Consider the following 16,869-nt stretch of genomic DNA (forward strand, 5'->3'; position numbering starts at 1 on the left):
AGGAATAAACAAGACATCTGTAGGCAATGCCTATTGACTGGAATTTAGGAAACCACAGAGCCTCATGAGACACACATGGAAATTGTGATAGAGCATAAACATGCCCAAGTGAAGTAGCCACCCAGAAAGTATAAATGGTTTAATTATCCTCTGCTGTGTTCAAGCAGATTATTAGAAATAGCTACTTAAGAACTTAATTATTCCAGGCAAAATAGCAGCAGCTGGTTTCTCAGAAGAGAATTCTGTGGAGGAAGACTATGTTGAGGAAGGCTTTGGAAAGAGAAACTGTCAATCACAGAAAATTGAAGACTAAAAAAGGAAAGCAAAGCTTCTTCAGACTTTCCATGATAAAATCCATAGCAGTAGAGGACATATTGATTGAGAAAAGAAGGGGCCTCTATGTGATGTATTTTGAGACTGTAAGTTTCTGAGTTACAACTAGTTAGCAGAGATTATGTCTGGTAATAGGTCTGATCTGACAGAAGTGGTTTATGTGGATACTAGCTGTGTCCAAGCCTCTTGTGTCATATTAAGAGACTAGAATCAGCTCTCCGTTTGCAGAATTGCTATCTTTCAGCACAAAAGTATTCCCTCTCTCTGCACCATTATGATTTCTGGAACAGTTTTGAATACTGATATTCTGAAGCACTTATATGTTGGTTGAAAGGAGAACAAGATACAAGGAGCTTCTCTCGTAGAATAACAGTACTGGAGTTAACATACAGCTCTACCAGCTGTTAGAGAAATAGAGCACCTTAAATTCCTGAAATCAAGAGGAGAGGAGAAGAGGAAAGAGGCCAAAGTTTGTATTTTTGAAGCTAATATCAAACTGTGCTTTGAGATGGTATGAGGAGTGACCTCCAATAAATAATTTACAGGTAAATAACACAGAGAACTTCTCCTGCACTCAAAAGTATTCTTCAAAAAGGTAAACCATTTTTGTACTTCACAGCAGTACTGAGTTACCCTCTTGCTGTTGTGTCTCAAATGCAATGAAATATAGAGGCTGAAAGTTTAATTACTCAGTTTCTTTTCCTGTGAATCTACCTTTCTTTTTGTTAATGTGCAAGCAGAAAAGTCTGAGAATCATCAAACCTAGCTAAGATAAAGAGCTCTCTTGCAGTCAAGACTGCTATTTAAAAAAAAAAAAAAAAAAAAAAAAAGTCTTTTCACATGTAAAGCATTTAGTGTGAAAGCTAAGTCTTGGCAAGACTCCTGTTGGTCTCATTTATTTCAGATGCATGTACTAAGCAGGAAAAACACTTTTCAGTGAGGAAGGAAATGAAACTGAGATGTAACTTTATGAATAAAAGACTTAAATATTCTTCCTATGAGATGTTCCTTTTATATTTCAGGTTTTAGACTGAAAACTTTTTTCCTTCTCTAAAGAGTTGTATTTGTTTCATGGCACTTTCTTCAAAGCTAGCTTCTGATATTTGAAAGAATCTTCCTGCAGACATTTTAAATTCAAACCTGATTAATTTGGTCCTCTTGATTTCTTTTTTTTGATTGCCTACAGGTATATGACCCACTCCAATTAACTGCTACAGAGGATAAAAATAATCATCTTATTAGCTAGCAGCCACAGCTACCATGGTACCCTTACTTAGTACACTACAAGCAAGTAATGCAAAAATGAGAAGTTTTAGAGAGATTTTAAACATATATAAATTATTGGATATATGAGATGAATTCTCAACTTTACAAAATCTCTTTTATAGCTCAATTTTCTAATGTTTGAGCACTATGAGCTCCTAGAGGGGAGACAAGAATATGGAAAGGAGTTGTGCTATTGTACATAATTCATAGTTATCAGTAGCAAGAAAAGAACAAAAAGAACAGATAAAAGTAGATACAGTCAACAGTGAAAAGTAGATACAGTGAGATAGTTAGATGACAAATGATTGGTCAAAAACAATAAGGAAAGTTTCCTTATTTTTTTTTGTTTTGTTTTGTTTTCTGCTATTTTTAGAGAGGATTAAAAGGCCAACCACTCATTTGCATGTGATAAATTTCTACAAATTACAGTTCAAAAGTAAATTTGTCATATACATCAAAGTGTAGTCATTTCTTTAATAACATTTACTTTGGGGAAAGGTTTGGAAAAGGAGGTACATCCTCTCCACCAAAAAAGGGGAAAAGTTCAAGGTCTATGTTAGACAGCACGTTGCCCTCTCAGACAGTGAAGATTTTTTTAGCTCATCCTGAAATAGAACAGAATTGGACAGTGGAAAATTTCAGAAATGCCATAACGTTGTTGTTGTTATCTTTAGAATGAGTCAGTTTTGAGGGTTTTTTATTTAGAATTTGAAAATATGAGAGAAAAGCTGAAAATAAGTTTGAAAGTTTAAAAAGTGTCAAGCACTTTGGAAACTAAGAGAATTCATTTTAGTTTTACAACACAACATTAAAAAAAAAAAATGTTGCCACCAACTTGAAATATGAATTACCCTCAAAGCCTTTTGTGCAACAGAAAAAAGGTTGAGCTGAAAAGCTAGGGTAATGCCCATGAATTGAGAGAGCGTGTCTGTCAAAGAGCTCTGTCAGAGCTGCTGGAGAATTTCTACCTGTACATTGGAAGTCTAAAAATGCAGGAGGTCATAAAGGAGATGCTTTTTAGATTTTTTTTTATTATTATTATTTTTAAAGTGATTCATTTTTTTTTTTTCATCTTTTTAAGTACACAAAGCATCTTCTTTGATTTATGGAAAGTATAAATATATGTGTTAAGCAAACTACAAGATCTGCTTTAAATTAATTTCCTCTTTCTCTTCAAGATACATATCAAGATAATTATAAGCATTTCTAAAAAAAATAAAATAAATATGTAGGAATCAAATCTATTAGCCTCTTAGGAAAGCTGCTTGACCTTTGTGGCATTTAAATCCCATTCTCAAATGTAATCAAGGGATGTGGTGAGAAGTGATGGTTTTCAGACAAGGAATATAAGAGGTCATAGAAACTTTATTAAGGGCTGTGAAGGGATTTTCAGTATTTCACAGAATGTATCTTGAATTGCTGACTACCACTGTTTTTTAATTTCTTATTTTAACAAAAAATGTTGAAGTGTTATTCCTTTTTCTTTCCACTTAATCACTAATAGCACAGAGTATGGTGACTTAAGGGTGTTTCTCTTTTATACAGGTCAAGGTCAATGCTATTTTTCAACTTTCATAGATTTTCTAGAGGCTCCTGGAATGAAACAAAGTCACAATTTCTTCATATATCTGTAAGCTCAGGGCTGCAGTTGCTATAGTCTTACTGCATGCCAATAGAGCAATACTTAAAAATATTTTATTTTTGAGCTACTTTATGAGGGGACTAATCTTTCCAAACCACATGAATACAATAGGAATATGTGGCAGCTGTGTTTTGTGACTAAGTAAAGGTTTAGAGCAGTGAATTCTACAAAGAGACACTTATGCAGGCAGTTCTGTGTCTGAGGGCTGAAAGTGATTACCCTGGTGGTGTCATTTGGAATACAGGGCTTGGAAACTTTCCAATCTCTTGACCAAGAGCACTTGTATAACTTATGGACCACCTCAGAAAAATACATGTCTTGCTTGACAGTTTTAAAAGCTCGACTGATTGGTGTGAACTCAAGGGAGAAGTATTTCAGTTTCATGTAGATGCGTTACCTATTCAATTACATTAAGGTACTGTCGATGCTTGTTATCTCTTCAGCTGTCTTCTACTGATGACCATGTTAAACTCCTCATATAAATCTTATTGCAGAAAAAAGAGATATTTGAATGAACACTTTTACAGACATTTTGTTGTTCATTGTGCCTTTCTAGCAGACATGTGCAATGTTTGGTATTTTGCCAGGATTTGAAAACATGTTGCCAAAGGAAAACAGATGTTTTTCAGTTATTTTATGTGTGCAGTCCAACTCACAGTCTTTGCTATTGTTATATTTACATGATGTTTCAAGTTGTACTGGGTCAAGTTCCAGTGATAGTTGATATTTTATTCTGTAAATGTAGGCAGGTGCACTAGGAGGAATTATCACAAGAACTGTCTGTAAAGATACTTCAAATCTCTCTGAAGACATAGTGGAACTAATGAACTACAGATATTCACTGCTTTTCTGAGGCATATATTTAAAGCCATATCTCTCATGGATCAATACTTCAGAGAAACAAGAAAAAGGAGGAAAGTATTTTAATGATAAGACCAAAAATCAATTGCTTTTTCTGTCAGGCTTGACTTGATCCTATATCAGAGAGATCAATTGAGATTCTCCAAAATGTTGACAGAATATCTTTGAACAGAAATCAAAGACAAAATAAAACGGTAAATTAACTAGAGTATGAAATGTGAAGATGACAAATTTCTTGCTAATTGCCATATTAAAGTAGAGGAAAGACCTTTATTTTTAACTTTGTTTATATTTGAGCCTTCATTCATAGCTGCACTTTTTAGTGGCTGCTCAGCTGGACTCATTTAGCCATGTTCTTTAAACATGGTTAGATCAACATAAGGTCAAAGGAGAAAAAAAAAATAATCTCAAATTCATTTTGTATTTGTAGAGATACGGGGTTGAGATTCAGTTTGTATGTTGTGACACATAATTCAGGAATCTTCAAGTAGACTTTCTCAGATACATTGAACAAGGCCTTTAGGCTGCCATTGTACTGGGGAGATTTGTATTACACTGAGAGTTTAGATGTCAGTGTGTAAACAGAAAGTGTAGGTGTCTTAATCTGCAAACTAATTTTAGTCATGTTCTTTTACTTAGCTTATTAACCTTGCGGATGAAAAAAGACCATTTGAGACAGTGATACCTCTGGTTCAGTTAAGGAGAGGAAAATAGAAGGTTCCATGAAATTCTCTGTTCTAAGTGAGCCTGAATTTAATAATTTTTGGGTCACATGAAATTTGCTTACTTCATTATTTATTTATTTATTTCTGACAAGACAAAATAAAAATTGGCAAAGAGCTTGAGTCTTGAAGGAAAGACTCAGACATATAGATATAGCCTTTCAGGATATATATCAGACTTTTAGAGTATATTAGACTTTGACTGATGCAAAGACTGTAGATATAAGTATCCATCTACATGAATGAGCTGAATAGGACCATTCTGAGCTGCAAAATTCTCTTCTAAGCAGATTGGCCTTGTAACTGCTTGATGAGAATGGTATTCAGCCCTTGCTAGCTCCTAAGTAGCATCCAGGAAGAGTTTGGAGCAGTGCTAGCTGAGTTGGGCTAAATCATCACAGGATCTGTTCTGACAATTTAGTATTATAAACTGATCACTTCAGGGCCTGGGAATAACTCCATGTAATTTTTAGTTTATTGCCATAGATACAGCTGATGTTCCTCTAGCAACATATTTATAGAAAGTTAAATCTTTTATTCTGTTACTGAAGATATCTATTTGGATATAAGAAGACAAGCACACCAATAAATCTTTCAGATATTCTTTAGGAGAAAAAAAAAAAAGGGGGGGGGGATTAAGACCCAATTTAGATGTACAAGATTAAATACTGTACAAAAATGCTGTTGATGAGGACCAAAGCTACAGAGGCACTAGTGCTATCAAAAAAATAGGATGAAATGAAGGGATCAGAGTTTTGAGGGAAAGATTTGGAAGATATCTAAATCTTTCTTTGGATATTTTCCAAATGTAATTATCCAGTAAAGTCAGGATATCACTGCTATAATCCAGATTTTTCTGCAGTACTGAATTGTTAAGAAGATGCCTAAAATGCGTGTACTTTGAACTGAGTCTTCCTTTTAATATATCCAATAGTTTCAGGAATTTGATTATAACATTTTTCACATTGATTATTTTTTCCACCTTCGAATGTCTCTTTATTTGATTTTTTTTTTTTTTTTGTAAGTCTTTTAATACTTTGTTTCCCAAGTCATCTTTAGTTAAAAAGACGGCATACCAATCTCTCTTTTAGTTCTCCTGGAGTAGTTGAAACTTGCTGCAGTTTCAGTTTGTGTGCCTTAAATAGATATCTGTCAACGTTACCTACCTGGCTTCTCCTTGTCTCTCCAGAATGTTTTAAGTGTATTTATTTTTCCTATTTGCAGTTCTATGGGAATTTGATCAAGGTCTGAATGCTAAGGGGAGCAATTCTCTTTCAGGTTTCTTAATTCCAGACATTGAAAGCTTGATCTGCAGGGTCCTGTGCACTTCATAAATTCAATCATAAATTCAATTTTAGGAGAGGGATACAGTACCAAGATATAGCTGGGAGTATTGCTGTTGACCTCTGTGTCTGAATATGAAGTCCCAACAACTAGCAAACTGCCAGCTGTGGTACAGCCCTGGAGTATTGTTTCTGGCTTTGTAAGGGCCCATTCCTGTTATATCGGGGTCATGAGGTCCTGCACAAGGAGAGGTGGTGGTATTTCAGATGTCTGCATGCCTTGCTGAGTTCTCCTGCAACCTGATGGGTGTGTGGAAATTGTGAGAGCTCTTCTGGCAATGGCCAACATGTACCAGATTGACCTTCTTGATAGCTCTCTGCCATGAGCCTCAACACCACCATGGTGGCAGGCTCGGTGGAGGGCAACACCAGCAGGTTAGAAGGGCAGGGCTTCAGGTACTGGGCTGCAGATCCTGGGCACATTTGTCACAGAGACACTTCCTTGGACATCTGACATAGGTTTGCAAAGGCTGTTGGCTGGGTCCAGCTAAGGCATGTGGCTGGGAGAGATTGTCCACGACACATTTCTTGTCTTGGATTTCTCCTATATTATAAACATTATGGTTGATGAGCAGTTCAGGATTAATAAATAAATAATAGGAGAGGAGCAGAAAAAGAATGTAGTCTTAATAGCACTTTCAAAACATTTAGTTCTGTCAGCGGGTCTGGCCTGCTCTGGTATACACAGGTGATATACACAGGTTCTTACCAGTTTGCTTTTGAACAGATTTTTTTATCTGTGTTCATGGGGGGGGGGGGGGGGGAAAAAGAGAGAGAGAGAGAAAGAAATAAGAAAAAGACAACAGTATTGGGGTAGTTCTGAGTAGCAGCATTTTGTTTTTCAGTGTTTTTTTTATTTGTTTGTTTGCTTGTTTATTTTTTTTATTATTATTATTTTTAATTAGAGGGGCAACAGTCTGTGTTAAAATTCTAATAACTAATCAGTGTATTCAGTGTGACACTGGTTACTGATAACTTGAAAGTAGAAATCTCTGTGGAATGTGGGTCCCCAGGTGAAATAAACAGTTCTAGCAACATTGACTTGATTGGATTTGGCAGTTTGTATTAGCTAAGAATATCTCTGATGCACACATTGATATTGTATGTGACACCACTTGTGAAAATCATTTGCTAGAGCAAGGTGTTATTTTTCACATAATGCATAACACAGGTTTCTTTTTAAAGTAATGAAAAAGTAAATTAGAATTCATGGAGTGGAATGGAAAACAACAAGCTATAAATTAGCAGGAAAATAATTATTTATAGCATCGACAGCTCAAAAAGTAGTTTCAGTTCTCAAAATCTCTATCATGTTAATGCTACCCATTAATTTGGCCAATTCTGAGAAGGCTAAAAAAAGTTTAAATATGTCCTCACAGGATCCTTTATTCTTATTTTTCATATACTAAAAAATGTATTCATATGCTCCATCTGTTACAAGTAATGGTATGTGTTACATGGGGATTGCTTGATTCCTTTTTAGTCCCTCAAGTATTATTAAGACAAGGATGATGCAGAGACATTCAGCAACTATTACTTGTATTTCTTTTAAAATATTTTTTAATTATTATTTAATGATGTGATCTTAAACTTTATAGTTCAAATTTCCTGAAGTTTTTGGTGAAGAAAAAATGCATGTAAAAATGAATAAAATGAATATCTTTTTTTTTTTTTTTACTTTATTATTTTCAAAAATATTTCATAAACAGCAATTTTGAGTGCTGACAATTGACAAAAAATTGCTTTGTCATGTTTTTAGGAGTATTGTCTACTGAGACATTCACTGGAGTGTGAGGATGTGCTTCAGGAGTTTTGTATTAAGAAGTGATTTAATATCCTACTTCCAAATCCTCCTGTTTTCAGTTCCTTAATATTTAGAAAATTTATCCTATTCTCCTTATAAAGCAGTAGCAAAAAGATCCATAGTGTAAATAAATAAATAAATAAATAATAGTGTAATGAGTTGGAAGAATTGGAAAAAAAAAAAAAAAAGCGTTTCTTAAAGCTGAACTTCAAGTTAATACTGTTTGTGAGTTTAAAGAGTTTTATGAACTGATTTAAACAAAGTTATATTGTTGTTAAAATTAACTACTGAATTACAGATTATGCTAACTGAACTATCTGAGAGTTGGAATTTGTTTTCCTTAAATAAATAGTGTGACCACAGAAGTGCGTGGAAATTACCATTGTCTCTACGTTATGTTTAGTTGTTCCTTTACATTTCATGATTATGTTTTGCTCTAGTGCAACACAGTCACAATGAAAAAGGATGAAGGAACATGATTTTGGAAAAATGTACCTTGTGACACAAGCAGGTGGAACTCCCTACTAATAAGTTTGACCATTTAACTTTACAAAATTTGACTGCATAAAAAGTCATGGCACAGAGGGTGAACATTTCATGTAGCTTAAAAAAAAATAAAGCTGAGTTTGGCCATTAGGATCTCAGTGTTGTATCAAACCCGTGGGTAGTACCTTAGGATTCTACCTAGAAAATCCTTATTTTCTGCATTAATTATATTTTATCAGTTTTTTGAATGAAAGACAGGTTATGTGCCAAGGTTTTTCCACCACAATAGAGAAAGCTATGCAAAAAGAAAACTTTTCTTGGATTTTAAAGAAAAACAAACAAACAAAACAAACAAATAAACCCACAAAAATTCATGTTGAATTAAAAGCACATTTTCAGAAAACCTGATATTTTGGAAAGTCTCAACGCTCACCTCTAGTGCAGAAACACTTGTGAGCAATACTCTCATAAGTGCATGTAAGCACTGGTATGAGTGCAATTATCACATCAACATGGGAGTCTGATCCTTACTCTGTGTGTGGGAACATGTCCACAAGTGCAGCACAGATGGATCCCAGTATGCGTTGCCCAGACCTCTAAATGTCTGCCCTCAAAGTAATATCCCCAGACTTGTGTCTAACAGGAAAACTGGTATGGGGAAATTGGATAGTGTACTTCCTAGACTTTCAAAAAGGCGTTTAGGTCTTTGGAGCAGCCTAACTTCAAGGGTAAAAAACATTAAGATCAATATGGAGGTGGAGGTATTGTACCAGGTTATGGCCTGCTTATAACAAGCAGTATATTGCCTTAAACATACACCAAAGTACCAGAAATTGACTTTTAGTTTGAGGGCAGATGTTTGTTTGGTTTTTTTTTTTTTTTTTTTTTTTTTTTTTTGAGGTAAGAATACACATGACAAACTTGTAATATATAGAACTGTGTTTACTTCACCAAATAATTAAATAAATAAATCTTGTTCTGCAGAAAATGCTATACATTTTTATGGTAAATGCTTTCAGACTTGTGTCAAATATTTTGATTTTTTATTTTAAACCCACATTTGAATTATGGCCTGCTGCCTTAACATATTAAGAATGAAATTTTTGTGGCATAGCACTCCACTAACCTTTCTCTGAAACATAATGTGCTCATTTTCATGTTCTCCACAAAAATCTGTCAAAATGGAAATTTCAGAAGTGTTCCAGAAAGCCATCTTTCATCCTAGATCAAGCACATGTGAACACCTGCTCTTCCATGTTGGAAAAGTCTCAAACGCAAGAAAAGAGGCTCTTGTGAATTCCAGGATTACTCAGCAATGCCTGCTGCTGTCTTGAGCAAACACATTAGTCTGTTGCTTAAAACAGATGCAGGTCACGTTCTCTGGGCCAACATGCACAGACAAGACTGTTGAATTGCCATCTGTGCTTAATCTGTCACTAAAGAGCAAACAAGGGTGTTCCAGCTTTCAAAAGAAATGCTGACTGGTAGGAACATGTGCAGCATTAGAAGGCCCTCCAGTCACATGGCTCTCTTCAGTTGCGCTGTCTGTTTGATTGCTTTGTTAATTCCTTCTCCAAGGCATTTTATTCTGACATTTTATGAGGATACTTATCTTATTTGGTATCTTCCCTCTTTTATTTTTTGGTGGGGGGAGGGTGAGAGGGAGGGAGAAGGAGAGTATTTTTTGTTTTTATTTTTGAGATAAAGAGAGATCCGTCATGTAATCCTTATTTTAAAATGAATTATTCTCAGAAAAATGATAATCCAAACAGTATTCTGCCCTGCTGAACCCTCATTTTTGAGCACTGAATGAATGAATTTTAGTCATAAAATACTTCCAAATAAAGAAGAGATTTACATCTAATTAATCAAAAAATTGGCCAAGGTAGCTACCAATTTAACCAGTATATGCATTTATTAAAAAGATAAATGCTACAAAAGAAAAAAAAATATATCTTTCCCTAGTAGATCTCTTCTCAGTATATTGCAGAAGTTATGTAATTTCTGGACATGTCAGTTTTAATTAACCATTTTCTTGTTCAACAAACTATTTTTTTTTTTTTTGTTTGTTTGTTTTTTAATATGATTTAACAAAGAACTTACTTAGGAATGTGAAAAATGCATGAGAAGTACTTTCAAGCTACTTTATTTTAATATATTATCTGAGGATTTTTTTAGAGACAATTCACACCACGCTTCACATTTATCTCAGAATAAATGTTCTGCCAAAACTTTTAGATGCCAGTGGGTTTTTTAGTTTTATTTTATACACTAGAGATACTTTTGTGGATTAAAAGTAGACTTTATGCTTTCAAAATCTATCTATTTGAATCTCTCCTTCATATACACTAATTCATGCAGCTCTGTGTATCTTATTGCCTGTAGCCAAAGAAAGGATGTAATTTCACAAACCCTGTATTATGACTCAGCTACTGTAGCAACTAGAAAAACATATTAAATTACTTTCCCTCTAGAGGCAAGACATCTCTTTGGTAATCAGGCAAGGAGGCAGAGAAACTTGGTGAAAACAAGTTCAAGAAGAATCTCTCTGGATTTCAAATAACATGGGTGAGATATACATTTTTTATGAAGTGATAGAGCCCAGTGGATTTAAAGGACTCACTAATACAGCCTGAGAATTAGGTTTGACGTGTGTGGGGTTAATATAATTTATCTAACAAACAATTTACTTACCTGCTATCATGAATGAGAAGCTGCAATATAAATAGCTGGGCAGTTCAATCCCCAGGCAGTTAGAGGATCTCCCAATGGAGCCATTGAAACAGTCTTAGGAGAATAATTCTGTTGCACCTTCCATTGTGCTAGACAGCAGACTGGATAATTTGCTAGTCTTTAAAAAATCTGTGTGAGCCTGGTTAGTTAGAAAAGAAGCAAATTTATGAAGAGAAAAACTTCCAAGGAGAATAGGTAGGGTTATTTGGTTCTGCATTCCACCAGTCAGTGCATGAAAGCCTCACGCATCTTTTGTAACCTTGTGAGTTTTCTTACTGGGCACCACAAAACACCATTTACATTATCTCAGAATACCTCTGTCTCCTCAGACAACTGATTAGAAGAAGGTCTTCTCCTTCTACCTTTAAGAGCAGAGACAACCCTAAACTGGATTTTACTGTGGCTAGAGGGGAGAAAATTCAGCCTTAGAGTGGTAACAAATTATTTATTTATTAATTTTTGCCTGCAGCTTTGGTAAACTCAGTGTCATATTGCATCAACAGTAGAGCCCTCCATAAACATATGCCAATGTTTTTGGTTTGTTTATTTGTTTTGTTTCAGACTCTGTATGTAAAATAATCACTATACTTCATATTCAGGATCGTTTTGTGCCTTCAAATTCTATTCTGTACAGTCAGTAACATTAAAAAAAAAATCTGTACGGAGATTTTTATGTCTTATTAAAACATTTCTAAAGTGATTTTATGCACTTTTTGTGGTATCTTCAGAAGACATAGCAGTGGGATATAATGGACTTTTTGAGCAGTCTTCTGGTCCATATGATGCCATTTCATCCCAGTCTTACCATATATAGACAATTCAGTTTCACCAAATTCACACTAATAGAAATTAAAATGCATATATATTTGGAAACAAAAATGTTCAATTTTGTTTTTAGCAGAATCTCCCTTCTGCCACCATTGTTATTTTTTAAAATGATGACAATTTGAAATTGTGACCCTGAACTGTTTCAGTTTTGACAAACTGTGTTGTCAGAAGGGAACTGCTCTGTTGGACTTTTTCCCTAGCTCTACATATTAGGGCTGAGCAGATGGAAAACTACTTCTAGTACTCCCACCAGCAGTGGGATTCAGGGGATTGATGCTTTTGATGTTTTTTACTTACCAGGAACTTTAACTAGCTTTTTTTTTTTTTTTTTCGCCTCCCACTCTCAACCCTTAAGGCTCTTTGGGACTGAAACCAGACTTTTTTTTTTTGTTCTTGCTTCTTAGTAACAGTTAAAAATACATCCCATCCCAAATAAGAGGTGGGATGACCAAAAGATACAGAGACACATATACCTTTTTCAGAGTGCAAACAGATTTTTCTAAGCAATTTGTGAATGGTTCAAGTGCACATCTACTAATATCAAGTAAAAGATCAGTGTCAGAATCAGCTGCCTATCAGGCAGCTAAATTATCATTCAGAATGCCAGGACTTGAGTGCAGATGAAAGCTCAGGTTTTTATGTGGCTGTTAGCATATAGCATATTATCCATGCTTTCCTGAACTATTTAGTCTCTTAAAAGTATCAAATTATTGAGGCTCTTAAACTGCATAGGACTCATCCTAAGATGACTATCCCTTAAGTGCCAAAACAACAAGTAGCTCAGTAGTGCTCAGATGTCATTTGTTAGTGGAACTGGAAAGATATCTTGAAGTTGTAACCTGGTTGTTTCAAATTACTCTCACTTGGTGCAAAAAGCTCTGCTAAATGGAGAAGGGGTTCAGTGCGAGGAACAAAAGCATGGGTCTGGTGCAAAGGTGCAATCCAGAATAAATTGTGTTTCTGCAAAAGGACCACCACTGCAGGTAAAACACCAGTTAAGCCCTCTGACTGGAAATGTTTTAAACCTTGGCTTCCTGTTGTTTGCTCTCTAGGTTTGTTCTTACCTACATGACCAAAATTTTCCATGAGCATCTTGAGGAGTGGATATGTGAGGACTGTATGCTGCTCAGATCTCCAAAGACATGTCTGCAAAAATGTTGCACCAAACTGAACTGTGTAATGCCTCAGAAATCATCTTTTGCTCTCAGGGCCAAATCTGGCCAAGTTGTGACTGAGGTAAGAAGCTGAGCTCAGTGTGAGCATCATGTACTTGCCTGGGCTGAGGCTCATTTTTCTTTCCCTTTATGTCAGAGTCTTGTCATAGAGTCTCTGTAGGGGACAACTGACTGTGCAGGTGTCTGAAGGATGATTCCTGTCTCAGCTATCGGTATGAAAGCTTTGCCACAGACCAAAGTTTCTCAATTCCATCTGGTACACTGTTTTGTTCTTCAGAATATGCTTTTCTTCAGGTATAAGTTAATGGGGGAACAGTTGCTTTTTCTGCCTTTTGGGGGGAAAAGAGGGGGTCTGGAAGGGGAGTTCACCATTTTTTTTGTGTGTATTTCAAGGCACATCTAGTAACACTGCCTGTTATTAATGGTAATTCTCATTGTAACACCTGATTTTCAGGTGTTTGTAACTTCCAGATTTTAAGCATGGAACTGAAAGTTTCTGTTGGATTATTCTTCAGGTTTAACCTGAAAGATTAACCAAATTCCTTTTAGCTGTTTCTAAGAAGAAAAATATGAAAAAGAGTCATTTTCCTGTTAAAAATCATTATGAACCTTTTTCAACTGCCTCTGCTTTAGAGCAGGAACTTGTTTAACTAAAGAGTGACTTTGTTTTAGGGCATACCTCTTCTGTTGTGAATGAAAAAAAAAAAAAAAAAAAAAAAAAACAACTTCTAAAAGTTTGATTATCTCAGGATTCCAGCTGCTCTGAGCTTATGTGCCCTCCAAGCTATTCACCTGTGTGCATACATAAAAGCAGATATTCCAATGTGGGGTTAGATCCTTCTAAGAGTTCAAAGGGATTTGGGCACCTCTGATCCATTTCAGGCTTTGTTGGAGCTAAGGTCTAAGGAGATCTTATTCTTTCCTCTGAAGAAAAAAATATTTAATTTGAATCTAGAGGAGATAAAAGATGTATCAAAAAAGAAAGAAGGATCTACAGACTGAAACAGACTCAGAAACTTCATTTGTGTTAATAGATAAAAAGGGGCTTGGATTGTTCTCTGGCCTTGCAACCAACTGATATGTCATGGTTTATATCTATCTGGTTCAAATCCCTTTCCACCCAAAATACATGTATGTTGACCACATCCAGACTGCTTTTTGTTTGTTTTGAGTGGTCTCCAGACCATGCTAACTCTGGGCATTGCTTGGAAGAGCATTAGTTGCTTCAGTCCTAAATGATGCCAGGCTCAGTGTTAATGGTATGGACAGTTGTACAATAGTCCCCCGAGCACTTTAGTTTTCTGGTTTACATGAACTTTTATGGAGGGATTGAGGTGGGAACAGGGAAAATGTTCAATTTCAGTCTGGGAACATTAGAGGGAAGACAGAGAGAGCTGGCTTTAGACAAAGTGTTTACCATGAATGAAGAGCTTCTGGATGGGGAAAACTGGAATCACAAAGTAATTCAGTTGCAGTATTTGTAAACAGCTATATCATTTTCAAACACTGCATTCTCATCTCCCAAACATCTGTCAGAGCAAGGTGCCCAAATCTCTCTTCAAGTGCAGCAATAACAGTAGACAGCAAACACAGAATGATAATCAGCCTAGTGCTTGCAGTCCCAGATTAGATTTCACAGACTTTGAAGGATGTTGCATTTCTGTATTTTTGTAATGATATCAATATATAAGGGAAAATAAATCATTTGGTTCTCTCATTTGACAACTAATTTTATTACTTTTTTATTATTATTTCTTTTAAGCAAATTCCCAAGCTTCAAATTTCTTAGATTTATGTGTCTTAATTTGAAATAATTACAAGTATTGTCCAATGTTTACATTTCAGATGTATATATTTTTAGCCCAACCTCCCATTTAGACTGTAACTAATGTAGGAATTTTCTTGATTTTCGGAAAGTTCATTTATCATCATTAGGCTGGTAAATGCAAAGGAGCATTTTTATACAAATCATTAAAGGTATGGAACTGTGTTTTCAGTAGAATCACTTTTTTTATCAAAGTAGTGGTTCACAGCAGTGTTGCATTGCCTGAGAAGAATAAAACAGCCAAGGTAAACTGCTTACAGAATCACACAATGTCTGAGTTTGGAAAGCCCCTTTGGAGGTTGTTAAGTCAAACCCTCCTGCTCAGAAGAAGGTCAGCTAGAGCAGGTTGCTCAGTACCATGTTCAGTCAGATTTTGAAGATCCAAAGATGGAGACTTGACAGCCTCTCTGGGCAACCTGTTCAAGTGTTTGACTACCTTGCTGTGAAAGATTTTGAAATGGAATTGTTTGTATTTCAGTTTGTATCCATTGTTTCTTTTCCATTCACTGGACACCACTGAGAAGAGCCTGACTGCCTTCTTCACACCCTTCATCAGGTATTTATACACATTGATAAGATATCCCTCAGCCTTCTCTGCTGCAAGCTGGGCAGTGCCATGTCTCTCAGCCACTTGTTATAAGTCACAGGCTTCAATCCCTTAATTATCTTCATGGCTCTTTACTGCACTCTTTCCAGTATTTATATCTTCAGACTTAGTTTAATCTGACTTTTGTCTCAACAGCTTTTTTTTTTTTAAATCTCAGACTGCTGTGGAAATGGAGTGAGGATGCGTACAGCCTGCTCTTTCTCTTTAAAAGGCTCTCATGATAGTCCTGTTCAATTTTCTTTAGCGGTTTTCTCAAGGGATCTGGAAGGCCCTTCAGAGAGCCATTCTCATACCCACCATAGAGTCATCCACTTGTCACAACTCCTCGGTGTCTAAGAAACTGAGGCCCACAGCAGCGATGAGATTTCAACTGTCACCATGATATTAGAGCTGTAGGATAAACTACCTGTGAAGGAGACATCATGCTTAGCTGAATTATCCCCGATGATGTCATAGCCTTATTTAAGAATTAGCTAACTATCTCTCTGAACCTGTCAATAGCCATTGAAGAAACCAGCTATCAGTAATCTAGATTTATTATGAATCAGTTTGAGTATAGAGCACAAAAAATATTCCAGTATCTTTTCTAGTTATATGGAGTATTTTATGAACCTTCTTCCATTACTGAGATTGTTCAGAGAGAAAATCTGACAGGTCCTTAATTTGTTAGGATAACCTGGTTTAAAAGGTGTTTAGGTTTAACTAGAATGTGGTCTTTGAAGAAAAAAGTGGAAGATCTGCATGTTTAGGGACCATACATTTTTGAAAGAAAAAGCAAAGATTATGAATCTTGGTGGTCAGTATAAATAAAATTTAAAGTTAGCTTTGGTAATTTGTCATGCACTGTCAGAGGCTGCAACTGGTTTCCAGTACATATGTGCAAATAAGTTAGGCTTATTCACTGGTGACAAACTTTTAATGTAGATTTTTGTCCTTACAGAATTTACTAACTGTCTAGAAAAATAATAATGTTGATCTCATAACAAAATCATGTTTCTCCATAATTCTCAAAAATAGGCCTTTTTAGTTCAGGAAAGCTCAGGATGTCAATAACAAGCAGCAATTTTTATTGTCTAATCCTTCCTGTATTTTGTAGGTATGAAATTTCATAGAAATTCAGAAATTTGCTATAGTCATAAATTGCAACAATGCCACATTTTGTTAATAATAATGAAAATACTAAGTATATAGTGACTGAATTGTTTTATGATCTTCAATAAAATCAAAGGTATTTTACATTAATA

The 16,869-nt window shown here is 35.4% G+C and overlaps 1 long non-coding RNA gene across 2 annotated transcripts; it reads left to right on the plus strand.

Annotated features, from left to right (window-relative positions):
* The first annotated feature begins 227 nt into the window (after positions 1 to 227).
* Positions 228 to 16,869, plus strand: LOC137850274 (uncharacterized). 2 transcript variants are annotated; one of them, XR_011092425.1, is made up of 4 exons: positions 228 to 928; positions 13,071 to 13,254; positions 15,497 to 15,574; positions 15,783 to 16,869. It is a non-coding gene; the product is annotated as an uncharacterized lncRNA (long non-coding RNA). The 2 variants fall into 2 exon arrangements; XR_011092424.1 differs by lacking the exon at positions 228 to 928 and adding an exon at positions 10,920 to 11,025.

The sequence above is a fragment of the Anas acuta genome, chromosome 1 (assembly GCF_963932015.1).
Source record: "Anas acuta chromosome 1, bAnaAcu1.1, whole genome shotgun sequence".
NCBI lineage: Eukaryota > Metazoa > Chordata > Aves > Anseriformes > Anatidae > Anas > Anas acuta.